This window comes from Pseudopipra pipra, chromosome 8 (genome assembly GCF_036250125.1).
Source record: "Pseudopipra pipra isolate bDixPip1 chromosome 8, bDixPip1.hap1, whole genome shotgun sequence".
Classification (NCBI taxonomy): domain Eukaryota; kingdom Metazoa; phylum Chordata; class Aves; order Passeriformes; family Pipridae; genus Pseudopipra; species Pseudopipra pipra.
The window spans coordinates 16,552,021-16,579,522 of NC_087556.1; the positions used below are offsets into that span (position 1 = coordinate 16,552,021).

The 27,502-nt window shown below is 40.6% G+C and overlaps 1 protein-coding gene across 3 annotated transcripts in view; it reads left to right on the forward strand.

The window, feature by feature from the left end:
- Positions 1-27,502, forward strand: part of SORBS1 (sorbin and SH3 domain containing 1) — a 167,222-nt gene that overhangs the window by 52,354 nt on the left and 87,366 nt on the right. The window contains exon 1 of one of the 3 annotated variants that reach the window (XM_064663720.1): positions 3,032-3,155. The exons of the other annotated variants lie outside the window; for them this stretch is intronic. The gene's annotated coding sequence lies outside the window, so the exon portion shown is untranslated. Of the gene's footprint in view, positions 1-3,031; positions 3,156-27,502 lie in introns of those variants that run through there. 3 annotated transcript variants of the gene reach the window in all.

Consider the following 27,502-nt stretch of genomic DNA (forward strand, 5'->3'; position numbering starts at 1 on the left):
ATGCCTGTGGACACAGAAGAATCCCAGAATATGTCCCATCAGTGTATTGATCTCTCATTAATCTACTGAACAGAGTATCTGGTTGCCCCTTGGCTGTTGTTTCAGTAACCAGCATTCCACTGAGTTGCATCTACTGCACTTACTCCATCAGTCATTTCCTTAATGTCTTCTTGCATAAGAGGTGTAGTTGTGACTAAAGGAAGATAATGAGATTTGCTGTAAGCTGCTCTTGATTCCTCTTGATTTACCATGCAACTTTTAATTAAAAAAGGGAAAGAAGGGGTGAGGAAGAGAGATCTCAACCCTTTTAGTCAAGTCTTGAGGTAGGGAAGGTAAGACTGCATCTAGGAAAGGTAAATTGTCCTGAGTTATTTTTAGTTTTGCTGGTTCTCTAGCAGTAGAAACATTATAAAGTGAAAGGGAGAAAGGATGGACTTGTCAGGAATCAAAGTTTGCTGCCACAAATGGATCAAAGATCAGGACCTGAAGATTGTTGACTAGGGCCTGTACAGAAAGAAAGAATGTCTGTTCTTGTTCTATCATCCTCTACCCTGCTGAGGAGGGGATGGTACTTATTTTTCAGGTTGTGTGAAGCAAGAGAGGGGATAGGAATGAAAGCAAACCCTTCTTTACATTTGTGTCTCCACCATTTTTCAACCCGTTAGCACTAAAACACTCGGAATTTTTCCAGAAGGCTAATTCAACATAGTGTGAAGCCTTACACAGGAAACATGCATTTTCTCAGGCAGACATAAAAGTCTGTGATTTGTTTCTTTCTGGTGACCACACATCTTGTACAAGCATAAAGCCTTAACCAGCCCAGGATTTAGAAACCACATTTCTCTTTGTGAGTCTCTTCTGCAATTTAAAGGAACTATCTGGCAAAGATGGCATCAGAACTTTCTTTTTAACATGAAGACAAATTCTGACAAAGAGAACAGTATCAGACCTTAACTTGGATTACTTAGACAAGAATTAACCAAAAATAGGCAGCATCTATATTTTACGATGTGGACGGAAAGCAGTAAATATTTATCTGTCTTTTCCTTCCCTTTGAAATAAATGCTTAAGACTCTGCTGTCATTCAGATAATCTGTTTCTATACTGACCCGTCTCTTTAAAGGAGACATCTATTTTCTATTACAACCATATAGAGGCCCTGAACTAAAATATTTTGCATGCCTTTGCAGGCCTCCAGGAAACATTAAACACACCAAGACAGACAAACAGCTATGAAGCCCCTGTTTAAAATTAGGAGCAGAGAAGGGAAGCAGAGTTTCTGTCTGCTTTTCTCAGACCTTATATGAAAAGGATCTCAACTCAGTTCACTTGTTTTGCATAGAAGTATCTTATTTCTCGGTATTAATTAAGACCAGCTGTTGAACCAGCAAGGTCAGTGGGAAGTTACACCTTTTACCACGCAATGAATGCTTGGCCACTACAAGGGTATATTTAAAGTATGTCTCTTATTAATAAAAACCAAAAACTAACCACCAGAACAACAACCTTGATTGCACAAACTATTTGCTAACTGCTGCTCTAAGAACATGCAGCTTGCTTACACTGAAAAATGCTATTTTATAATATCTAAAAAGCACATATGTATTTAAAATAGCTTTTGCTACAGTTGGATTTCACTATCAGCGTGCATTAGTAACTTTACTCCTGAAAGTTGTTATACTGGAGTGAACAGGGAACAGTCACAAGTGCAGAGGTTTGAGAAGCAGGCCACCTCAGGTGTTGCCCTTTAGAAGTACAAAGTCACTTCAGGATGACATTTAGGGATAGTTACTTAACTGCTGAATTGTGGTTAGTCGTCAGAATTTCCAAAGAGTTGTGCTGCTTTGGGCCCTGATGTGCATAGTTAATTCCCTATCTGAGAAATGGATCTAGCAATACAGACAATTTCTCATCAAGGAGTGTTGTGAAAAATAGACAAATATGAGTTTGGGAATGGGCACAGTTGTGTCTCAGAGATCCTTCTAATGCAGTCTGCTGCTCTGGCAGTGCTCAGTGTCACCCATTTAAGGGAAGGATTAATGTAGACGGCAAATTTAAATTGCTACCTCATATGAGATATCCGCCCCTTCTAGTGACTTGTGGTTGATAACTTCCCAAGTCAAGAGTTTTAGCTTAGCTTTGTTCTTTCACTGTTTTTGAGTTTCATTTTTTGAGCTTGCTCACAGAGCAGACCTCCACAAGATCCTGGGCAATGAGCTCTGCAATCCAATTACGCAGGATGTAAAAAATAGCTTCCTTTTGTTTGTTTTAAAACTGCCTGAAGATTTCTTTTGGTGCCCCTTAGTTTTTGTGTTACCAGCCACCATTCTCAGATCAGCATTTTTGGTGCATTTCACAATTTCTCATAGACTGAAGAATCCTTGTTTATTCAGTGTCTCCATGTCAAACAGTTGAGGAGCTTTCATTGTTCTTACCACCTTCCTCTGTTCCTTATCTGGTTTTAGCATTGAGGTGCTTATCTGTAAGAGGCATGCTATCAATTCTAAATGTTGCTATCTGTGAGCTTGTATTTGTTGTTTGCTTGGGACTTACTGGTGGGAAGTCACTCAAGATGAATTGATTACATTTTGTGAAGACTTAAGCACTACATAGCACATGTGTGCTTGTACTAGTCCTTGCAGGGGGGAGAGGGAGTGTCTGTTAGAAATCTGTTTTCCTCTAATAAGATGTAATGATTTTGAAAATGGGGAGCGACTATGCTGTACTTACTGCTAAGATGAGCTAGAGCCACTTTCTTTAAGAGCAGTACAGAGGAAGAGTGACATTCAAAAGAAAAATTATTTTTCTTATGTGTTTTCCAGAATGAAACCATTTTACACCTAAGAAAGTTAATAAAAAATAGCCTGGACATCCTCTTCCTTTCTGCAGCAGCTGTTTCCACTCTGTATTTTAATGAGTGGGCTGAACTAAAATCTTTGGGGAAGGGCTTTTCCCTCCCTCTCCCCTCTTTGGCATTGCTATGTAAAAGGCTGCACTACAGTATTATGCTCTGTGCTTCTGTTGAATGAGTAAGTGCCTATGGCTGGACAGTCCAGAGGAAAGGCTACATCATGTTCTCAGCTAGTTATGCTCCTTAATGCAATCTTTTTAAAATTTTCCTGGATATTCCACTGATGTGATTTTGGCTGCAAGAAGTAAGTATTTAAAACCTCAGAAGTTTTAAGATCTTTCCCATCTCTTCTAAATTTTCTGCTATAAATAACTTGTGGAGTATCTGCTGGTTTTGGAGGTAGATTCTGTTTGAATCACTTCATTTTATATTTCCTGTTAACTGTTTTTATATCTTCTAAATGATTTTTAATTTCCCTAAAGTTGCATACTGAGATTCTTGGAAGAAAGTAACTCAAATGGTGTTGTCTGTCTATAAAGTGTACTGGAAAGCATTGATTCCCCTTTATTTTATAACAAAATGAGACTGTCTTACCACTGCAGATGTTATTTCCAAACTGCTTTTCGTGTCCCCTGTTTCTTGATTCATCTCTGCCTGCTGAGTGACTTTATTTTTTTTCATTCTGGTTGTATGGTTTTATTCAATGTCCAATCAGTCCTTCTTATGTGTGCTGAGAACATCTGTTTTGCAAGTTTCTGTGTGCTTTCACAGTAATACAATAATCTTTCTGTCTTTTATATGATTTCTCATACAAAATAGAACTGAGAAAATGGTGAAAGCAGCAGCATTTTCTGCCCCCCCCCCCCCTCCGTTTTTCCTTCTGCACTAGATTACATTCACTAAACTCAGCAAATAGCAGAATTCCCCCTGGAGTACTGGGAAACAGCCCAAACTCACTACAGTTGCATTTTGCTGGACTATTCTTATACTAGGCTTTTCTTTTTTCCTGTCTTTCTCTTTTATGGTTTGCTGAAATTCTTTCTGTTGTAACTGCATTCCTGATTGATTCCATTCTCAGATAGGCATCTCTTGCCTGTTAAATTTCCCCAAATGAACATCCCAAAACAAAAGTAAAAGAGATGCCATACATATAACTGCAAATTCAAGTTGAGAATTTTTTTACTAAAACTGAAAGTAAAGATGGGCTCAACCTCAAGCCTGCTTAGTAACTTAATTTTGGGCTTAAATTATTGCCTTAATGTACCAGAAAATCAAGGCTGACATTAAGCCTTTGAAACTTAAAGTTTGGGTTTAATTCTAGATTTCTCAGCTGCAGCTGGAACCATTTAGGGCCAGTCTCAAACTTGATGATTTGACTCTATAATTCGTAGCACATTTAGAACATTTAAATGAGACCTAGGGTTAGGTCTTTCTTAGTTATGCTGGCATAATTACAGGAGAATTAGTTTCATTTCAAAAGTTCCAGTCTCCCAGTATGGGGATGCTTGGGCTTTAAGACAAGCATTGTGGTTGATACCAGGGCAGGATCTTCACTCTCCTTTTCCAATTTCATTCTACTCCAGTAATCACCCGCATCTGTCCTTGCAATATTCACCTCACCTGAGACTTGCATGGCAGCCAATAACCTGTGCTTCCCCATTAGCAGGGTATGAGTGCTCTGGGCTTTCCTGTGGCCACAGTTAGCCTGTGTTGTGTAGAGCAGCCCAGCTACTGCTCTTGGGTACCGGAGTTCTTCTGTATGCTCTGGGTTAAGGAATTAAAACTGCAGTTAATCTGCATTCCATTCTGACATAGCTCCAGGCTATGAGCAGCCCCTCTGTTGTAGTTGAGAAAACAAAGATTAAATTACACAGATAGAGTTTACAGTAACTCCAGGATCATTTAAAAACCGCTTTGATTTAGGTAGATTTGGGTGATAGCTGAAGATAGTAACCCTCTCTCTTTCTCATGATTGACTTCAACTTTGATTCCTTTAGGTATTCATCATCTTGTTTAGTAATTTATGATCATTCTGAAAGGCTGGAGCTACATGATATGTTATTGCAAATAAAGGCTGCTGCTGCTTCCATGTGGGGTCCAGCTCTGCAGGGCCTTCTTCAGCACTTGTGCCTTCCCAGTTCTCCCCTCAATGGCTTGAGATGGCTGCTAGTGGTCTGAGCTCAGGAGGCTGAGTAGCTCTGAATACCATGCCTCAGTTTTTTGTTAAGCTTTTCCAGAATATTTTCTTGAAATTTAAACGACAAAGTTTGTTATTCCAGAACTTCCTAAGGCAAACAGTTCAACAGAGACAGTCATTTAGAGGAAGAGCCAGAACCCGGAGTGTGGCTAATAGCTTTTAAAGCACCTTGTAGAGAGCTTTCTGCCTGTTCTGCAGCAGAGATTTCCCCTGAGACTCCTTTGAGGTGACTGAACGGTCTCCCCTTATTCAAAATATCCTCTCTATATGACCAGCATATGACAGTTTACTGTCTTCCACACCTATGGTCCATGGCCAACAAGTGAGAGTAATAACTAGATGCAGGCATAAATGGGCACAGCAGCCTTGTCCAACCTCCCCTGTGGCAGATGAAAATGAGCTTTGGCAGTGAACTGGGGCTCACTAAGAGGAGCAAGTTTAATATTTAACTCTGTGGCATGCACTCCATGTGATCTCAAGCATGTTATTGTATCTGTCTGCATTCAGTTTCCCTACCTCTGAATGTAATAACGCTTTGTTTGTCTGCATTGGCTGTGAACTAGTGAGTATAGTCTTATACACACCTAGCACATGATGGATAGGATTTGAACTGGACCTTTAGGTAATGCTGTGATAAAAATACTGAAATATGAAAACATTATTTCAGGTAAATGCTTCATCTATATTTATTCATACAAAAGCCATATGCTGAATTAAAGAACCACTGAAAGCTTTATTAGAAATGAGTTGTATCTGTCACATAGAGCATGTCTGTTTTTCTTCACTTTACTCCAGTTAATCCATAGAAGTGAGAGATTTGTCTCTTCTTTTAATTTCTGGTAATATCTGAAAGGAGGGAATCAGAGATTTATGTGTTGATGTCCCCTACTAGGCAAGCTGCAGTAATGTTTAGCACAAGACCAATTAAATTCAATTAAAGATTCAATTAAAATCTGGCTCTGTATGCGGCAGGTTCCCCAGGGCCAAGAATACATAACTTAGGGGTGTCCTGTTGTACAAGAAACCCCATCCAGCCCCTGACTTGATTAGTTTCTGAATTTCCATAGTTGTATGTTCTGAGCAACCAAGACTTGTAGGACCCACTTAATTTTTAGAGAGAATAAACTCTGAAACCGCTCTCTTTTTTTTTTTGTCTATATCTCATTGTTTTTCCAGGTAATGAGGAGCTTTTTGCATTCAAATCTTTGCTAACCTGTTTAGCAGCCTGCTCCTAGATACCTCTTCAGAGTTTTCATCCTCACTCAGTGTTCTGATATGTTCTGTGTGACAAAATAATTTTCAACTCTACTGATTCTGGTGTTGGGGTAAAAAAGTTGAAGAAAAATGTGTGAACAGCAAATTTGTGTTCTCGTTAACGAGTAAGAGACAGAGGGTAAAATGGTAAAAGATTTATAGAGAGTATTATTTAAATGTATGATTTTCTGCTTGATGTGGGAGTGACACTTTAAAGATTTTATGAAATGAATGAATTTCATGAAGAATAGAGTATTAATTATCTGTAATGATATAGTTTGATGTGGACAGTATGCATAGAAAGACTGTCATCCATGAAGTAATTAAAAGGCATAGGTCCATTTTTCTTTCAATGTATGCAGTATTCTCATTTTCCCCAATTTATTCCTGTTGTGAGTCAGGATGGCGGGGGTAGGAGAGAAGGTGGGATTCATAGAAGTAAAGGAGTTGTTAATGATGCTGTCAGAAATCAAATGGCACTGGGAATCACTTTGGATCTGTATTTCTCTGTATTGCCCTTCCTAAATTATTTTGTGATCGGGCAGACGAAGGCACACTTTCTGGTTGGGATCTGTATGGCTGCAGGAACTGTCATGGATCAGATTCCATGATGAGGGGCATGACTTGGATTTACAGCAATAGAACTGAGACCTGGACTAACTGCATTTGAAATCAATTATTCTGGAATGACACGGTAGTAAGTGGAGTCTCTGCTTTTGAATAATCATGTTGAGGTTGAATTGGTGTAAATGTTGTCTGAAATATTCCGGGAGAGTATGAAAAATAAATATCAAAATCTGGTTGTTTTCAGGTGGAGAGACTGAGTACTTAACATGGTGATAAAAGGGAAAGCTTTTATAGAGTATTAACCAAGTTTTTGAATGTTTGAGAAAGAGACTGGTGGGTTTAGTTCTGTTTTTTAATTGAGAAAATGAGACAGTACTCTCTAATGCAGTGATTGCAGAAAGCTGGGAATAAAGCTCAGATTTCCTGAATTCCAGTTCCTCAATGCGCTCTGTGAGAATCTGAGTCCTGCTGAATTATCTTCAGGGAGGAAATATCACACTGAATTGTGATTACTTAGCAACACTCTGAATGGGAATATCCTAAAAAGTTTGAAAGTGAGCATCATCAGACAGTCTGTTTTTCATAAAGGCAAATCTGGTAGATGCGTGGATAAATGTCTTCTAAACTATGGAGGGGTGGGGAGAAAACATATCCATTAGCTTTCTTTGCATCTTACAGTATTACCAGGAGCAGGATGTTGTCCATGGTAAATTCCACATACTTCTGGGTAATGTCTTATCATTGTGTAAGCTTCTACACAATGTTTCCTGTATCCTGGATCTTTCTTCAGTGTTGTGTTGGATTTTTTTTTCTTCCTGAAATGTCTGTTTCTTATAGGAAAGAGGAAGACTGCTGTAATATTCTCCCCAGTAAATCATGTGCTGTGAGAGGAGATGTTTTAGAGCTTTTCATGCGATCAACAACTCTTAAAAAAGGCGTTTTCATGCGCATGAAATAAGAAATAAGGTTGTAAATAAGAAACTATCCAAAAATAACCACAGGTTTTGGCATGGACAAGAATACTTGGCAGGAAGCTTGTCTGCAGATAACACACAAGACTACTACTTTAGATATTGGAGTGTGGGGGGTTTGTTGTTGTTTGTCGTTTTTTAACAAGATCAAAAGGTTTCCTGCAGTTTTTGACATGATAATTTGTATTTGAACAGTTTAGGGGGCACATTTGTATGTAATTAAGTTTATGGACTTGTCCAAAACCTCAGATCACCAGCTCCTACACAGAAATGGCAACACATCCATCACATCTTCAGTAGCAAGGGAGAGCAGGCTGTCTCAGAGCCATTTAAAATGCTTTTCTTTCATATTTGCCAAGTTCTTCTATTCTCTGTAGGTTTTAATGACTCAGACCTCTGAAATCTCTTCCATACATGGTTAAAGTGTAACTGCTGGTTGGGGGTGGAGTGGGAGGATGGAGGGAACAACCTACTGAACTGATAGAATTTTAAACAAACTTGGGTGGTTTTCTCGAGACAGCATTTCAGTCCGAAGTCATACATATATATTCACATGCAGGGCATTCCTTAGCCTTAATTGTGCTGGCAGCTAGAGGAATTAAATATCCTTAGAGAGTGAATGCAGTCTGTTGGTATCCAGTGAGGGTAGGTAGCCTCTATGCTCCGTACAGGCCCATCTTCTTAGCCGGGATCCTTTGAATCTTATTTCTGCAATATTTCTTCAGCCTTTCTAACCTTTGTCCATCTTTTACACACGTTATTGAAATAACTTGGTTATTGGATCTTTTAATGGTGGGAACCCTTTGCATATCTATCTTGTTCTCCCCTAAAAGTAGCTTATCACAGACAGCACTTACGTTTGAGCAATTTGGTAATGGATAATCAACAGAACTATTGGATCAAATGTCGTATACCATTTCAATTTTTAAGATATCCTTAATTTAAAGATTTCTGTGTGACTGAGCCTTCTTCCAAGCTAGAAACATATTCAGAGGGACTGATTTGGTCTAGTGCTCAACATCAGGCAAAGTTGCCATACTGCCTCTGCCATAAGCCTGTTGTGTCATATTCGTCAAATCCAGTTGTGGGTAGAATTTTCAAAAGCACATAGCATTTATGTAAATCCATCCCTATTCAAGCCGATGGAGGCCTAATTCTTATTTCCACTGAGGCTCCATTACACTGCCTGGGCAAGGTCAAGATACTTAAAACTTGGCTTTTTGCCCTACCAAAGGAGTATAAAGGGACCCTATGGAAATGCAAATCTGGCACTGACAATTTTTCCATTGACTTCTGTGGAAGGAAGATTAAAAAAACACAGCAGCTTTTTAATAATTTCAACTTCAGCTTCCGTGTTTTCCTGATGTAAAAATAAGCCTACAATCACGTACCTACTTCATACAAATGCAACAAAGCTAATTTAATGTTTGCCTGCTCTTTGAAGATGTCCAGTGCTACCTAAAGTGTCAACTTGCATAATTAACTTGAACTAACTTGCTGATCAGTGAAAATTTTGTATTATATTTTATATCTCTCTGAGAAACATCCCCAAATCCAAGTAATTTAGTTTAGTGAGACGATGTCTTGGTCATGAATTTAAGAGCCTTGAGTGTGATGAGGACTTCCGATGCCCAGGGCTGTATCATTGCAGGAGGGTGTTTGGTCCCGTGTTAACCACACTGTAGGTCACAAGACTGTTGATGGGAGCCAATTGCTTTCTGTTCCAAAGCTACAAGAATCTACCAGTTGCTGAGGCCATTTTGTATCAGATCCTTGCAAAAGTTCAAAAGGGTATGAGGATCACTGTCTTCTAAATGTCATGTGTATTTTGCAGACTGATAATGAAGCATTTTGTTACCCTGATGAACTGCCTTTTCTTCTGTTGACATTCTAGAGCTCAAATTAATACCACACGGTAGCTTAGGACCATATCATTCCATTTGTATTAAAAGTCCTAACGCAGGTAAAAATAAAAATGTATTTCAAGGGTACTTGTTACATGAGCTGAAATGGTTGTTAGATTAATTAAGAGACTACAGTATTAAGTGTAAATTTAATTGGAACACACATACTAACAGATGCCTACAAACCCTTTCCTGCGAGAAAAATCTCTGCCTACGTAAGCGACTGCCTCACTGTCAGTGGACTTGCTTAGAACAGGCTGTTTGTGTATGAAATTGCAAAATCAAATCCTAAATAAAGAATGAAGAATAGTTATTCTCTGCAAATGGGAGGATTGCCTTGAGGCACAGAGCTTTCGACATCCCTTTAAATAGATAAGTATGGTGCAAAAATGGTCATGGTCTAAAGTGTTATTTCAGGAAACAGCTCGTTCAGTTTCCATTCTTTAGTGTTGTCTCTGGATTTACATGATCAATAATGTACATCTTTCATGGACTTAATATGTATTTCCTTGGTGTTGTATTTTTGTCTCTGCTAACATTGGAATCTATCAACAGAATCTGCCAGAACAAATTGTTAAATACAGCTGATATTGACTGTTCCTGGAATGCAACCTGACCTTAGGATTAGAAAAGGCTAACTGGAGTTTGTTAACACAGGAGCAGTAAAGCAGGTTGGAAATGAGTAAATCAGCACTTTTCCGATAACTGTGTAGCCAGCTTAGAGAAGTCCTCACCATCTCTGGTGTCCAGTGCAGCATATGTTGAGCAGCTTATGTTTAAATGCATTACACTTTACTGGCTACACTGTGTTACAATTGATACAGCTGGCCAGATCCCCCGATACTCCAAAGATGATGTATTCAGAGAGAACAACAGTGATTAATGACCATCCTTAGGACTATGCTTTTAGCCAGGGTGCAAACTTTTTCATCTGAGGACTGTAGACCCTAACACAGCTTTTACTAAATGGGCCCTGGCCTCACCTCTGTCAGAGCAGAGAGGGATGCCAGGATTTTAGTCTAATTTGAATGCTCAGCCACACAGCCCCCATGGGAACTTTGGTTATGGAGCTGCTGTTTTAGCGTTCCAGTCCTTCCACTTTCACTAAGAAACTATGCGTTTGGGCATTTGGTTAGTTATCGTAATGCTGTGAGATCCCAAATGTTCCAGCATAGCCTGGTCTATATTTTAAGTACAGCCACTTTTCCAGTCTGGAATTGACACCTTCAGCTGTGGTATTTGCCCCAAATATGGTTGGCTTCAAACAATCTCTCTGCCAAAATGCAAACCACAACTTTAAAACCCACAGATTTAAGCCTGTTACAAGCTGATGCTACTTAACCACTGCATGTACTGTTCTGGTGGGCAAAGGCATGGCTGTTTAGTGCCAGTTGCTCCCTTTCTTTTTTTTAAAGGATTAAGCATCTCCATGTAGCAGGGAATGAGAGCAGCCCATCAAGTGGGAACTGCTGCCTGTGTGCTATGATCCACCTCTACCTAGATGTTGTGATCTTGGCTATTGCTACCTGAGGCTGTGACAGAGATGTTATTGCTGTGTTTCCTGAGGGAAGTACCTCACACACCTCTGTACAAGGACTAGATTTCCAAACTCTTTCCATCGTGAGTAGAGAAAGAAAAGCACTGCCATGTGGTGATTTGTTCCAGCTTATGTGCTTGTTGTAGCACAGGATTACTTGTCCTCTCAAAGCCCTTGTTGCTCACCATTAACTGCAGAGGTAACTGTCTAGATGCCTGACATTTTGCTGATTCCAGTTAGGTGAAGTGGATCCTGCCATTACTATTTATCTCTCATGTTTATTCATGTGGAAATGTCCATGTTTAGAATCATTGGCATCTTGAATGAGGATTATGTTTTACAAAGTTCCTCTATGTGTGTGTGCTGATTTGTAAGCTACACTTTGGCAATGTTTTTTGGGGGGGTTTGTTTGTTTGTTTAAGTTTTTTACTGCTGGAAAGCACTGGGTGGCTGGTCGTGTTGAGAAATAGAAAATACTGGATCATGAAGAGATAATGAAAACTACAGCTCTCTGCAAGATCTAACATTTTTGGGAATTTAAAAATACTAGATTTTTGTGCTACAAATGCTTCAAGTGCATGATGTCTTCAGTGGTTACTTGGAGCTGAGTGGGATTTCACCTTTTTGCACATGTGACACTATTAATTAGGAATCGACAGTTCTGCTCTGAACACATAATTGTTGCAAAACCTTATTGTTAAGAATTTTCAAAGAATGTAAGTATCCAGAGGGAGTTAGAGGTGAAGTTAAATCTGTCCAGTGACACTTGCCTAAGTGGTGTGCCTCTTTGATAGCCTTCTGCAATGCAGCTGATTACATCCTTAAAGTTACAGTACTACTTAATTCTGTTCAGTGAAACAGATCATGGACACAGTTAAATAGTTGTAGGGATAAATCCTTGGTTTGTAGCTTTTTGAAACCTGTACCTGCTGGTATCCAAGCCGTATTGGGCTTTCCATAATATGTAGAATGTCAGGAGACCCAGTTTATCATTTCAGCAAGAGGGCTGGTGTTCTGTTTGTATGAATTTGGTTGGGGATGGAAGGAAGGAGTAAAATACTGTGTCCTTGTCTAGTACCAGTAGTAGATTTCACTCTGTTGTCTGCAGAACTACTTCACTGATGAGACCTAAGCTGTTTCCTGGTAGGGACTGTTTGGATGGAAGATGCTTCCATGCACGTGTGATGAGTTCCTCTTCATGAGGTACTGGGCAGATAACTTGTTTCACACAGTCCAATGAAGTTATAATATAGAGATGACTTCTGTTCACTCCTGAACTGGCTTCAAGATCCTTTTGTCATAGAGCAGTTATTACGTAGAGAGTGGCTCTCTTCAGAGTCATCCACTTTCTTCATTATATTGTTTACGTGCTTCTCTAGGCATGCTTGGGGAGTGTGGCTGTTGAAGGGAGTCAACGCTTCACTGTGTAAGCATATTAATTAACTCCTATTATCTTTATTGTAGACATGAAGCCCCAAATCACTTTGCTTATTTAGCGAAGCAGAGCCTGGAGAGGGCTTGCTGTATTATTAAGGATGCTCTTTGTCATTTCAGGAGTCTACTGACAATTGACTGCACTGTAGACTCAGTTCATCAGGCCACTTGTGGCTTTCTTTGAGACTTTAGACAAAACATCCTACTGGTGCTTCAAATTTCTCTCTTGACAGAACAGGGATAAGTCTTGCTTAGTCATAACAAGAGGGACTTCTGGGCTTAGAGTTGCTATGAAGTTGCTGAGATGACATATGTTACAGAAATGTATCATTTTGTTCTGACTGAAATGCAACACTGCCGTTCTCCTTGAAATTATCTTTTAGAAGAGAGTTCCAGGACTTCAGCTCTGATAGCAGTTCTCTTACTGCAATCTGGGCAAGTTCTTGCTATTTGTAACAGCATAGTTTCCATTTGTCATGACAGACTATTTCTAAGCTTTGCTCATTAGTTAGGACTGGAATATATCACTTTATTTGTTTCTGTAGATGCTTTCATCAGAAACCAAGTCCAGATGTAGTGGGTTGGCAGTCGATCAGGTTGAACTACCCGAGGTTTTGCTGAGACTAAATAAGGCTTAAATATTTTCATTCTGTTTCCTCTTCACCTTACTTATCATGCTGGCATTGACAGAAGCAAGGCTGCTTTCCTGAGTGTTGATCACCCTTCTGCATCGTCAGTAAGTGCTGTTAGCAGTGTTTAAAATACAAGTGACTTGTTGATGCAAGAGAGAGACAGGGGTTTGAATAGCTAATGCTCCTTGTTTTGGCAAGCCTATTAAGATGTCAAGTGGCTCCCACAGTGGACGGGATTCTGAGCCCTGCAGTAGCACAGTCCTGACATTTGGAACTGGCAGCCAGCCCTGAAGGTAACAGTGCACTCAGTCTGTTTTCACAGTGATTCTCCTCATAGGTCTATATCTGGTAATAGGCTGCCTGCTGCTGGCAATTTGCATGGAAATCCTGACTAATTGCCAACAGTGTTGTCACCTGTCACAAACAATTCCTAATCAAATACTGCCTCTCTGCAACTCTGGGCAATTACCACGTGTGTTACAAGATTGTCATCAGTAAACAACAGCATTGGCTTGTGACTGTAAACAGCACTACTGACTTTTGCCTTCTGCTTCCTGAAGAATGCTGGTGGAAGCCAACTTGCTGCAAGACATGGCTACCTCTGACCCACAGAAGGCATCCTTTGTTTTTTTGTGTGCAGGAGCCAAGAATGAGGAATGGTTTACGCTTGGAGTGGAGTGTGTGACAAAATACTGCTTCAAGGGTGCTGATGTCCCCAGAAGAGCCTCATGGTGAGGCAATTGGCTTTAAGTCGTCCCCTCAGAAAAAAAAGACACAACTCCTCAAACTCAGGTCTTGAAGCAGTGTGGGCTTTATGGAAAGTGCTGTTCTGACTTCGAGCAGTTGAGTTAGTAAAACAGCGTGACTTGGCATCTAGTTATAGAAGTGATTGGGGAAGGATATTGCTTGCCAAATATGCAAAGCATTTGTGTGATTTACTTCAGCAAAGATGTGAAATACATCCTACTCAGTCTGAGCTAAGGAGGAACCCTGGGGCTAGGGAAGTGCAGAGTTCTGAATGACAAATGGAGAATGGAAAAGCTGTAAGCCCCAAGGAGATGCCTTGTCTCCAGCCTGTGTGGTGACAGACCTACCTCTGGATTGAACCCCTAGGACAGTTCTCTATGTGACACAGTGGAATGATAAGATTTGATAGAAGATGAAAGTGAGTTTAGGCTCCTGTTTCAGAAGAGCTCCTGCAGTGTTTTGTTGAACACAGAATGCAGTTGGAACTTCCAGATGTGGTTGGGGCCACTGCTGGTTTTCTGCTGATAGGGAGGTCTATAGTTTGTGATACAATTTAGTTATACATGACAATAAAGTGTCAGCTGTTTGTTTCTGTAAAGCTATCATAGGAAACATCTCAAACACTGAAAGCTAGTTAACTGCAGGTACTACTTAGTTACCAGTATCAAATCTGTTGAATCATCTATGTAAGGACTTTTGACTCTGAAAGCTGTAAGTTAGAATTTGTCCTTTGCTTGTCTGGGGTTAGGCTTCCTGAATGCTTTCCCATGAATTATGCAAATGCTGAGTAGAACAAAACAGACCAGAATACATCCAAATTTGGTTCACAGAAATAACTGGAGTAGAGGTTCTTTGCATTGCAAAATTCTGTCTCTTTCTAGGAAACATATGTACTAGAGATCTCAGTGAATCAGTCTTCTCTGGAAGATCTCATTCTGTACAACTGAGATAACTCACTCAGATATGTGATCTAAACCACATTAAAACATGTTTAGTCACCCATCTCTTCACAAAGTACATGCAGCATTCCTCTTCCTTTGTTACTACATGACAATTTTCTGATAACAAAGCAAGAGAGGATTAGTTTCTTCAAGAAGTCAGGTCCATGAGAACATTTAACTGATACACTGTGACAGAAATGTGTGCATGTAAGTTATGGAATAACTGCACCTTCTGGACACAGATCACTCTACTTCTGTCATTCTCTAAAAAGAAGCATCAGAATCCCAGTGCATGGGTATAACTGCACTGACACAAGCTTGGTAAAGTTAGTAATGGATCATACTTCGTATGTCAGCAGATCAGTTTTCATTTCATCAGTTCCCTCCTTATCAAGGGTCCTGGTCTTATTCCTGTTAAACAAAGAGCTGCTGCTTTATTGCTTTTGACATGGGGCTCAAGAATTCACTCACATAAAAATGCCTTGAAATCAATGGGTGCTTGCCATAGAGTATGCCATGTTCATCTCCTGAACACAAAAGGTTTATTGTCACTACATCATCAATCAGACAAAGAGGTGTGATAACTGCTGGCTCAGAGGAGCTGGGCCTAGTTAAGAAATTCTTCCAGTTCGGATGTGACTTTGGGGTGAAGCTGAGGCTCAGGAGACAGAGACTGTTCATGTAGTTAGCTCCATGGCATGTATGTGCCTGGATGCTCTAAGTAATGCAACTTCTAACTGTTACAGGGCCTCCTTAGACTATTCTGTTGATCCCCACTTCAAAAAACACGAAAAGTATCTAGCTCAATAAAATGTGGGAAATGGGGGTAACATTTTTAATTATTGTGCAAGTTCATTCAGCTTCTTTTAGCATGTAATACAGCTGGGACTGTTGTAACATATGTGAACTATAGAGAGTTTAGAAGTAAACAGTTCTCCTTCTAAAGTTTGAACATGTTTTAGGAGTAAAATATATTGTCATGAGCACACATTACAAATGACAGTATAGCAGTTCATCACTTTCACTGAGTACAGGCCTCACAGATTTTAGCAGTCAAGAAACAAAGAACTGAGCCTGAATGCTTTGTGGCTCTTGATACTGATCTTTGGAATTGGGATATCTTCCTAAGTAATTCCAGTCCTGTCATGCTGGGAGCAGCTCTGTTTACTCTGATTACAGGGAAATGTGGCGAAACAATGCTGACTTATGCTTGCTGAAAACAGGAGTACAATGCAATGGAAGTTCCCAAGATCCCGACAGCTTAGCTATTGGACACTCCATGTCTTTGTTAGTGTTTGAAGATCTGTTTAGTTAGTAACCCCCAAGACAAGTGAGCACCTTGATCTTTTCAGGACAAGACTAATAAAGTTTGAACAACTTGTTGAAAATGTTTTGGCCCAGCATCTTTATAGCTAGCTGAGCTGTGTTATAATCAAGCCAAGCCCTTTATTATCTGAATGGATAGGAAGAGTATTTATTGTATTATAGCCAAATACAAAGCAGATGAATTACTGGTCTTCTGAAACGTGAGTCACATTTACTATGAAGTGAGGTTCAACAGGTCTTTCCAGCCTTACCATCCAGAGGAAATTGTCTGCTTGAGTCGAAGTATTTTCTGTTTCTGAATGCATGGCCAGGCTCTGCATAGTGGCCCCTTTCCTAGGGCAGGTGACCTGCTTACATGAGTGTCTGCTAAATTCCAAGCCTGTATTAAAAAAGTGCAGGTGTGATAGATGATGGATGGGTGAAAGGATACTTGTTTCTCCACAGCACTGATTTGCTCTAGCTGGTGAATTTCCATGAAGTCAAGGTACAAATTTCAGTTCTAGGGTATGAAAGGGAAGAGGCTCTGTGCAAGATCTGGAACAGGGTTAATAGAGAATTCATCTAACCAAGATGTGCTCTCATAAATGGCAGCACTATCTGAGGCTGAAGTTTTGACTTGGATTAAATGTATAAAGATTTGCAAAGACATCAGTAAGAGTAGCTAGAATCTTATACAGCACTGAATAAGAACCAAGCCAAGTTTGATCTAATGCCAAATAAGTTATTCATGTACTTCTCTCAGGTTTTAATGCTTTTTATTTTTTTTAAAAATTTAAAAATGGAGTAATGTCACCTCAGGACCATTTTAAAAATCACGAGACCATTGGATAATTTTTTCTTAGCCTTACAAACAGTATCTTCCCTCCATTTCAAAATTCTGTAACCATATTTGACTGCTCTGTCTGTGCTATCCTAGACATCTTTGCTGTTCTCATCAAGTACATGGCTTAGTTGTGTCTTGGCGCCAGTTTGTAATCTGCCATATCTTTTGTCTCTGAATTTTTTTTTTAATGATAAGTCTGAAGAGTTTATAGTTCATTTGAGTTTTTGTGAGGTGTCCTCATCTCTCAGTTATTTAACGACCATATTAGGGAACCTCTGAAAGCCCAGAGAATCTAGTTTATAGGATTAGTTCTGAAAGTTTAGTATGCTTACAGAATTTGAAAAACAACTTGACTTGATGGCTTGCATTTTATGCAAAGCTGTAAACAAGAGGAGAGTAATCAAAGCTTGACTGGTTCACGGATACAAATATTTTAATAATATCTCATGGGAAATACAAGAAAAGGCCAGTTATTCAGATCCATGGATAGCATCTATTTTGGCAAGTGACCTCTTGGAGCATGTACAAAGATATATACGTCATACTCTTGTACCCTTTCACCATCCTGAGTGACATCTTTAAAATGTGAGGGGCCAACATGCCAGTGCAGGACAAGGAAGCATTGATGTTCCTGTAGACAGAAATTCTGGGGGATGTTCTGTACAAGCTGAGCAGATGTGCTCCATTCTTAATTGGTTACCATTATATCTCACATTCTGTGTGATATTTAGCTATGAAGTGTATCTGTCTCTGCACTTTAATAGAATCTCAATGAGCAGAAGGACTTTCAATGCAATACAAAGTTGTTGTGGTTAATCTGTTAAGAGGTATGTGGATTTTTAAAGAGCACTGGAATCTTCCTGTGCCATTTTGTTTCCTGTTTTCTTCTGAGCTTTTGATAATATTTTTGAAACTTATTTTCTTTAGCCACAAAGAAACCTGAGGTTCTTAAATATTTATATCGTTCATTAATTAAAAAAAAATTTAAAAAATAAAAGATTAGCCCTTTAATGATGGCTGTACCTGCTCTGCAAGACAATGGAGCCATTGCAGCTCTTCTGCAGTGGAAGTACAGTGCTTACTTTTGCACAAAGTGCAGGTAGTTATTGGCTCTGAAGGATGATGCTGACAACCCGGGCCTTCAGAAGCAGAAAGGAGGGTCTTTGAGGGGAAGTCATGAATGTAAGAAGCAAACACTGCCTAGGCCTTGTGTAGACTTACACTAGAAATACCCACATGAAACACTTAATTGATCTCAACGGGGAGATCAGTTGAGATCAGCGGCCTTTCCTGTGCCCAGGAGCATGGTGCTGCCATAGCTGGGAAGCAGCTAGCTCAGAGCTTGGTCATGTATCTCTGTATAGCCCTGTGTTGTGCAGAGCAGGCATTCCCAGAACGTTATTTTTTTTTTTGTTTAGTTGAAACCTAAGATTCCTGGCTACTGCATGAGCTGCAGACTTTGCAGAAAAACCCAGCTATCGTGGGAATTGCAATCAAAGCATAAGAATTTGCAGGATTGCGCCTTCTGCATTCAGTTCACATTTGACATGCTACCGGTTAGCGTCCTCTGACTTCACAGGGAGGGAAACCCTCCTGTGAGGCAGGATCGAATTGTATTTCATGCTGCCACAGAGTAAACTGTGAAAGGAGCTGGAGTCAAGGAGAACTACTGCTTTGACACTTGTGCCTCTTTTCACTGAGCTTGACACTCTGTTCTCACATTTCTCTGGCTGACCAAGGCACATCCTCCTGTGTTAGGAGGACAGAACTTCCAATCAAGTATGTTCATGTAAGGTAGATGGGAAAGCAGTGGCCCCTGTGAGATTCAGCTCTTTCTTCTCTTGAGCTTCTGAAATTACTGGACACCATGTGCTTCAGTGCTATGAGACTGAAGAAGATGCCTGATTTTGTTCAGGTTTGGCTTTTTCCATCTACGCCAGACACCAGGCAGGATGTAGCAGCAGTCTGATGTGTTTGCTGCTCTGGGTCTCATTGTGCACAGGCAGAAGTGACTGATCCCCTGTGGGATCCTCAGCTGAGCACAACATTGTCCTGCCTCCAGCACCCAGAGCACTCATGTGATGGTCAAAGGGAGGTAGTGACTCCTGAGAAATGTCACCAAGTATTTAGAAAACATTCCGCATGACAGCGTTTCAGCTTCTTGCTTTTTGACTCTCTCCCCTTTTGTACTGTAGGCCTCAGTGTTAAAGCAGGATCTGTATTTCCCAAGAGTGAATGCCCAGAGAACAGTGTGAATTCCTGTGTTGTATGTTCATGGTATTGCAGCTTCAGATATTCTTGAATCAGCATGTGGGTTCCCCCCATCCCAAATTAAGCAATCTTTGTTTATCATGTAAGAATATACATTAGAATTACTTTTCTTTGCTTTCTCGTTGTGATCTTTTCTTGTTCTTCAAGTTTTTCTCTTCACCATGAGTGAAGAAAAAACTTTTTTTTTTCTTTTTTCTTTTTTTTTTTTAATTTTAGGATTTTTTTTTTATTTACCTTAGATGAAAGCTGAAATTCTCATGCAGTCTCTTGTTTCCATCAGGTGTGGCTTTATGAAAACATCACACATTGTTAGAGCTGACAACACCATTCTAGACGTGCAGTGCCCAAGGGTGTATCAAACTGGGAGGTGACGCTTTGTGCTGTGCCCGTTCTGAACTGACTGGGAGATTTTACATGGTTTAGAGGAGCTCTCTTGTGGGCAATTCTGAAAGGGTTCAAGCTTCAAGAATCCCCCAGGAGATTTTTGGTTAAAGACTGAATGTTGTTACTTGACTAGAGCTACACGTGAAGACTTCAGTACTTTTGCAGTGACATTTTGGAACTATTTCAGTTACTCTAACAGTGGAATTTAAAAATCTGGGCTGTTTTTTAGCACGAAGGCTTTGTTGAAGACAGGATGACTTTTAAAGCCATTATATGAGAAATTAATCTCAAATCTTGTGCCCTTTGGGAAGGTCTGAGTACGAAGACCAAAGATGGAATTTTTTGGTGTTCATCTTCATTCACAGGAGTAGGCTGAGTCACAGCTGGGGCAGGCTTTATGGGGAGGATGCTTGAGCTAAAGTAATCAACTTGCTGCTGTGCTCCTTAGCTTCCCAGCTCGCTAAAGCAGTAGAATTACCAGTTGTTTCTATCAGATAAAACTCCAGCCTTGCTCACTGGGATTGGCACAACCCAAAACTGTTGAGTCTCTGAGCTGTTTCTCCCCTGTGGTCTGAGCTTCCATCACACACAAAACCATGTAAGGGCCAAATAGGAATTTTACAGCCTGTTTAATTCTAACAATGACTCAGAAAGGGCAGACCCTGCCTGAAGGCACAAGTATGGAGCTGCCAATGGAAGAGAGAGGTGCCTTTGGGTTGATAATTCTTGTAACTCTTCATGTAGCTTTCCCAATTGTAGCTATTATTTATGTTAATATAATTTTCTAATCATTTTTAAAAGCCAGTAAAGCTATTTCCCTACAGTGTTCCCTCCTTGCCCTGTGGTAATAAATTCCTCAGGCTGATTTTATGCCACCTTTTAAAAATTATTTTTATAAAATAATATCTATTACACTTAATGCCCTTTTTATAGCAAGGAACAGGATAAATTGGTGCATCCCAGTCTTGCTTCACAATTATTCATTCATTACTTGACTTGCAGCCTGAAATTAATCAGCTTTTCTTCTTTGCTTCCATCTTTTCCAGCTAAATATTCCTCTAATCTTTCCTCGTAACCTCAATGTACATTTGTCATTTTTAGTCTCTTAGGCATTGATTTGATTCAGTTGTCTAATCTTATAAGGTTCCTCAGTATTATTCAATTTATACATTGGTTAATGAGTCAGATTTTCTGGTTAGCTGCTCCAAGACTCTGCCTGATTGTTTTGTGGCTGTTGCCTGGATTGTTATGAATCCCAGCCCAGGTAGTGATGTGGTCCCAGGACTTCAGCAGCTTCCACATACCTGATTCAGGGCTGCTGCTTCCATTATTCCCTTCTTTGTGTTTAAGACAAGAAGGAATTGTCTTAAATCATGTTTGTGAGGCCCTGCCACCATAGGCAGGGTGGTGCATAGTCTAGCAGCAATACCAGCCTTGAAATTGTCCACTCTGTTCCCCCTTCAGCATCCTGTAGCTGTACCTTGCAGTGTGAAGTAGTTGTAACTTGTCATGCTCTGGCCCAAACGCTGATCTTCTGAGAGCTGCTGTTAGATCAGGTTTAGACTCCTAGAAAGGCTGTCTGAGCAGAAGATGTTTCTTTGTAAGTTTTTTTCAGCCTTTCTAAGGATGCTTTACTATTAGCGTAACCACAATCACACTGGATGTAACTTTTCCAGCTGCTTGATCACTTGCAGTGTTCAAGCCCAAGATACAGAGCTGGAAGGGAATCTCATGAGAATTTGTCTTATAGTGGTTACAATTGATTTTCTTTTCTTCTGTTCTGTATAAAGACATCAAAACAACATGAGGTTTAAAGAAATACAAAACATGAATTAGTTCTAAAGAACAGGAAGCATTCTTCTTTTCCTGTAGAGCCTTAGCATTTGCCCTTTGTTTTGCCAAGAACAGACCACGTTTTCAGGGTCTGAGTCTAACTTCTGAATTACAAGAGCAACAAAAAGAACTCCGTTTTTAAACTCTCCGTGGAAAAATAAAATAGGCACGTGTGCAAATGCAGGAGGGGCTGTGTAAGCACATTGGCAGACAGGGATAGGAGCAAGCAATGTGACTTGCTTCCATAAGACACACTTGCAGTTTCATTGCAAGATGGAGCTAACGTGCAGAGAAAGCAGACGGGCATTTCCCATCACTTACACAGCTCATGGACAGAGTGGTGTGTAGCTTTTCTGTGAGCTGATAGTGACCCCATGCAGTGCATTGTTCCTTTTCTCATTTCCATCTGTTCAGTGTTTCAGCTTCTCAAATCACTAGAAACCTGCTGTTGATTTTTAAGATGTGTCCTCTTTGCCATAAATTTTATATAGTGACCTCATACTGGCAGAAAAAAAAGATTTTGAGACACCTTCAGCCCAAAGTCTACCCTTAAATAAACAGAAGATGTTCGCAAATCACGACAATCTATTTATAGCCCTTTGGGAATGCCTGAGCTGAAAGATAATCACTGCCACCTTGGTGGTTATTGATCTCTGCAAGGTAGATCTTTCTTTTTATGGGAGATTTCAGCCACTTTACTCTTTGTTCTCTGTATTTTGATATATGTTCATCTCCCTTTTGGTATATGCATGGCAGCACCAAGTCTTAACAGTTGTGTCTGTCTTTGCCCAGCATGTTGTGACTTCATTGTCAGGCGATGCAGTCTCTGTGTTAGATCAGATGGATTCTGCTCTGGCAATGGTACATCTGCCTGACATGCCCCATTGCTCCTGCAATCTATGGCTGAAGCCTCATTCCACTGTTCCTTCTCTCATTTCCATCTGTTTGTCATTCCAGAGTTTCCTGAATAAGGGAGACACAGTGATTGCTTTTGAGATGTGTCATAAGCTTGTTATAAGCATTTTCTTTCCTTTAATAGCCCCCTTTGCCAGACAGTGAAGTTGGAGAATACGGTGAGGGGATTTGACAACTTATTCCAGCTGTTCAGCTGAAGCAAATGCCAGTGGCTCTTCTGCATGTTTCCTCTCTTGCTGTCTCCATTGATTTTCTATTATTCTTGGCAAAAATACAGAGGCCTGTTACTTAAGCCGCTGAAAATTAAGGGGACCTCATTGCTTGAAGTGTTAGAACAAGGGAGATTAGGAAGATGAGGAAAATAAGTGCTTTTACTTTAAAGGATTATTGATATAAAATCTAAGGCAAAAAACTTACTCCTGTTCTCAATTTTGCATGCTTCACCCTTTCTGCGTTCATTGAGGTAAAATTCATTACCACAGTTGTTAGCTGTGAAAAATTATATTCACTGTGCAGTTAACTCACGTGGCTGGATTTAAAGTCGCAGCTTTATTTGCAGCTACCCAATGTTTGCTTCAAGCTGTGATAAAGATCTTATGACTTAGGACTCCAAGTGATTTGCAGAGAGTTCAGGTAGAAATAAAATGCTGTCTTCCTGGCATAGTGTTCTTGAGATACAGAGGGAGGATACATGTGCCAAAGGCACCTGCCTTCCATGGGAGTAACAGGGGCTAACTATGGCCCTATGGGGCCAGAGCACAGCAGTGCTGTGACCAGAGAAGCGTGGGATCTGTGCAGCCCCTAGAGCTGTGGCTACCATCCCCCTCCCAGTGTAGAGTACCTCTCTCCTTCCTGCAACTGTGCCTTACAGTAGATGGAGATCTACAGCCTGACAGCAGCATTTTCATCCCTGTACAAAGCCCTTCATGAGTGATATTGCACATGGTGGAGAAGTGTTTCACTGCCTTCTCTTTCTCAGCCTTTTTGAACCCAACGTGGTGAGTGTGAGGTCTCAGTGAGATTTTTGTTGCTTTACTTTTCCCTCTCCCTGGAACGAGGGGCTGTTGTTTCCTCTAGAGAAGTGTAGTCAACACAGTGCCCCAAGGCCAGGTCACTATGTGTTTGACCCTTTGCCTTGGTCACTGACCCACTTTTCATTCAAACACTATTGGTAAATAGTGGCACTTCTTATGTCTTTAAGATTTATGTAACAGACAGGAGAAGATTAGAATTGGAGCTATCTCTTACTATTTCGGGGACCTGGGCTGCCAGCCAGTTTTACTTCTTGAGAAGCAAGTGTGTGGTTTTGTGAGTATGAAGCGTGTGACTCATTCTCCTTGACATGCTTTAATACATGCACTGAGTGGTAATTTACATGAGGATGCATTGAGACTCTGCTTGAGCTGACAGCACTTGGTGCACTTTAATCTCACATGTGGATAGAGGAAATGAGTTAATCTGCAGTTAAATATAGAGGTGGTGAAAGAGGTGGTAAGGGGGAGGGGTTGACTCTAATCTCACTTAGGTTGGGGTCAGTTGAGAGTAACCTCTGTATCTGGATGGCATTACTCTGGGGTAAGTCGTATCTCACCTCTGTGGAGCTGACAATATTAGCTAATGGAAAATGGCGACAAAGTGAGAATGTGCCCTAAGCTCTGGCGTTTCTGCAGTGTTTTCTTTCTGATCCCCATCTACATATTGGCGACACCTTTTTTTTCTTTTCCTTTCAAAAGGCAACCAATGAATTGTAAGGGGAAGCAAATGCATATTGTTGAAATTACATCTTAAGGACCAAATCTGAGAGTGAGTCAGCGTTGATCTACAAGCTTGGTTCTCTGTGATTGTTGTGAGGATGTACCATGACCTTGTTCCTTTGCATGTTTGTTTTCTGTTTATTCCTGACCTCAGTTTTGAATTGGGGATGTAGAAGAATTGAGAAACAGGATACCTGCTCTGTAGTTATCCACTTCTCCTTTGTATGCAGATGTGCATGTAAACTCTGTGTTAGACTGAGAGCTGCCACTGACCATTCTCTCCAGCTTCCTGAGTGCCTAAATGGGTATTGGGGGAGGAGGGGGGAAGTCTGCATTACTGGTTTGGATATATTAGCTGCTTCTGAGCAGTTTTTCTTCTGCAAAGTGCTGCTGGCATGCTGCCTGCCAGTGTGCCCAACCAGAAGGACAGCCACATCTGAGCAAACAGGGGTGCTTTGCTGCCAGACAGGGTGTACTGCCTGTGCCATGGAGCTGTATGCTTCCTGCATTGTGTTTGGAGAAGAGGTGAAATGGATTTTGCTGGCTTATTTGGGCAGGTAAAAGCAGTCTTTTGGGCATGGATTGAGCAAACTAGAAGGAGGAATTTCAGCAGCAGCCTCTTTTGAGGAGACAGCTTGAGCTAATCTGTTATGTGCTGGCAGCGTTTTCTCAGCAGAGTTGAACCCAAGTGGTCCATGTAAGGAATTTGTGTTTGGAGATCACATACTATATGGGTGGTGTTTGTTGAGCAGTGGGTGAAGAAAGCCCCTGGTTTACATAAGCTCACTAAAATTAAAGGTCTGTCAGTCAGAAGAGTTCATTTTTATATTGGAGAAAATCTAAGCCAATTTTGAGAGATCAAGATCTATCCTGGAATGTACTTGCACCTCTTTTGTTGACTTCACTGGGAATGACATGCTTTTGCAGGATTTGGCCTTGCATGTAGATTAGTAACAGCATTGCTGTTGTCTCTAATGTTCCTATTGGCCCAAAGCAATATTCTGTGAGTCATTCTAGTCCATAGATGGAGGCTGAGATGGAATTTTTGTTGTATTTGATGCTTACTAAGCCAGAACTCTGATGATGGAGTGGCTCAGGGAAGAAAGTTTTAAAAGATCCACAAGTCTTATGACTTCCAGAGTGGAAGGACATAGGGACACTTGACTAAGGACAAGCATCAACTTAGCAAACAGTTGCTCAGGTTGAAGACAGGTACCCTTGTCTTCTCTTCCACACTGCTGATGATTGGCTTCACACAGCTTTGCCAGCTGAAGAGTGCATGTGTGCACTGTGTGATCAGCATTGAGAAAATAGATGAGCTTGATTTATCTTCACTGATTGTTCAGTTTAACTTGGTGGATTCAGCTTTTTGTGGATTATGGAGTGCTCACATGGACACCTCTGCTACCAGCACTGTAGGGAGTTGTAATCTCCAGCAGGTGGGATGGTGAAAGCAGTTTTCATTGAAAATGCCTTCAAAAGGTGGGTGTCAATTTTCAGCCTTCTAGGCAGTACAGACCAGTGAAAGAAGCATTTTGCTAGGAAAGCTGGAGTCATAGTTTGTTCCTGGCACTGATCCTGGTGTTAGGTGATCAGGACAAATCACTCTTCATCCATGCATCTGTTTCCCCTTCGTGTGTCTTGTCCATTTAAATTCCTTGAAAAGGGGCTGCCTGTTCTTATGTGGACAATGGCAGAATATAATATTTTTATCCTGCTAGTCTTACAGAGCTGAATTTGTTAGGTTTTTTTAAATGGCCTTTAGATCTGAGTATTGTTTGTTGATTTTAGTTTCCAACCCTTTGCTTTTCCATTGGAAAGCTGGCCTCACACTGATGTGTTTGATTATGTTTTCATTGCCATTGTACTTGCTTTGATTTTGCAGCTCCGTGCCCAAAGCACAGGGCGCTGTACAAACAAGATGATGAAGTCAAGCAGGGTCAGTCCCTTTCTCTTTTTACCTTGAAAACAATGTGAAACTCCTGTGTTTCTTTTACTTGGCACTTCCAGTTCTTGAGCTTGAGGCTCCGTGTGTGTGTGTGCTGCCCTCCTGTTGTGTTCAGGTGTGAGATCACTTGGACACTGTTTTCCCTTGCTGCCTAAGGGGGTACTGGAAGCTGCGCTGTCTGCTTGGTTTTGTGAGCTCAGGCTGTGAAGTATGGAAAATTACTGCAAGAATAGCAGCATGCTGAGCTGATGTTCATGTGTACAGCAGGGTAGTTGTGTCTAGGTGTCATTGCTGGGGCTCACAAGTGTGCTCGCAGATAGACTTGTCCTGCTGGATCATGCTTGGCCACTGTCTGCAGCAAGAAGTTTTTTCCTGTTTCTCACCCTCTCCTTTTCATTTTTGGCAGTGTTCCTTTCTCTATAGGTATGTGGTTGACTGTGGCCTGTATCCAACCCTTTTAAGAAGTGCCAGATTACTGACTGTTGATCTGAAAAAGGGAGAAGGAGCTAGATAGCTTGATTTTGCACTACCGTAGTATTGTCAGCTAGTGTATCAGTGCTTAGCATGAATAAAGCAGCCTCCAGAAACACACCTTCTGCTTTTGTACTTGAGGCTCCTCCCCATCTTGTTCCTGCTATGCTCTTCCCATGTCACTCTGAAAAGCCTCTTATGGCAGGTTTGGGTACCAGGACATTCTGAGGCTGTAGCTCAATGCATCAGAACTACACAGGCTGCTCTAAGCCACAGTGATTTATTTTAACTCAAGGAGTGTGTAGAGTTAGGGAAATCCCTAGTTATAAAAATCAAAGGGGAGGAAAAAAAAAGAAGGAAAATCCTGCAGGGAAACATCTTTATTAGCAGTGTGGTAAAGTTTTGGTTTGGTTTGGTGGTGGTTTTTTGTTGCTTGATTTGCTCACCTGCTGCATTCGTTCAAAGTTTCCTTGTGTAAGCTGCTTTTTGTCGCTTGCTGAGCAGTTCAGTTACCAGCAGTGCCAATGTGCTGGCTGCTTGTGCAGGCAGAGTCAAAGTACCTCCTGTGTTATTCATTGGAAACTCTTTCAGCAGACTTTTCTGTTACGGAAAGTTTTATTGGAAATCAAACTCTTAAAAACAGATAAAGCCATAACACAGCTGAATACCAAAAAATTAAAATATGTTGAAAACTTTTTGGCAGTGTCCTTCCTCTCTGACACGGTCAGCTCCCTAATTTTGC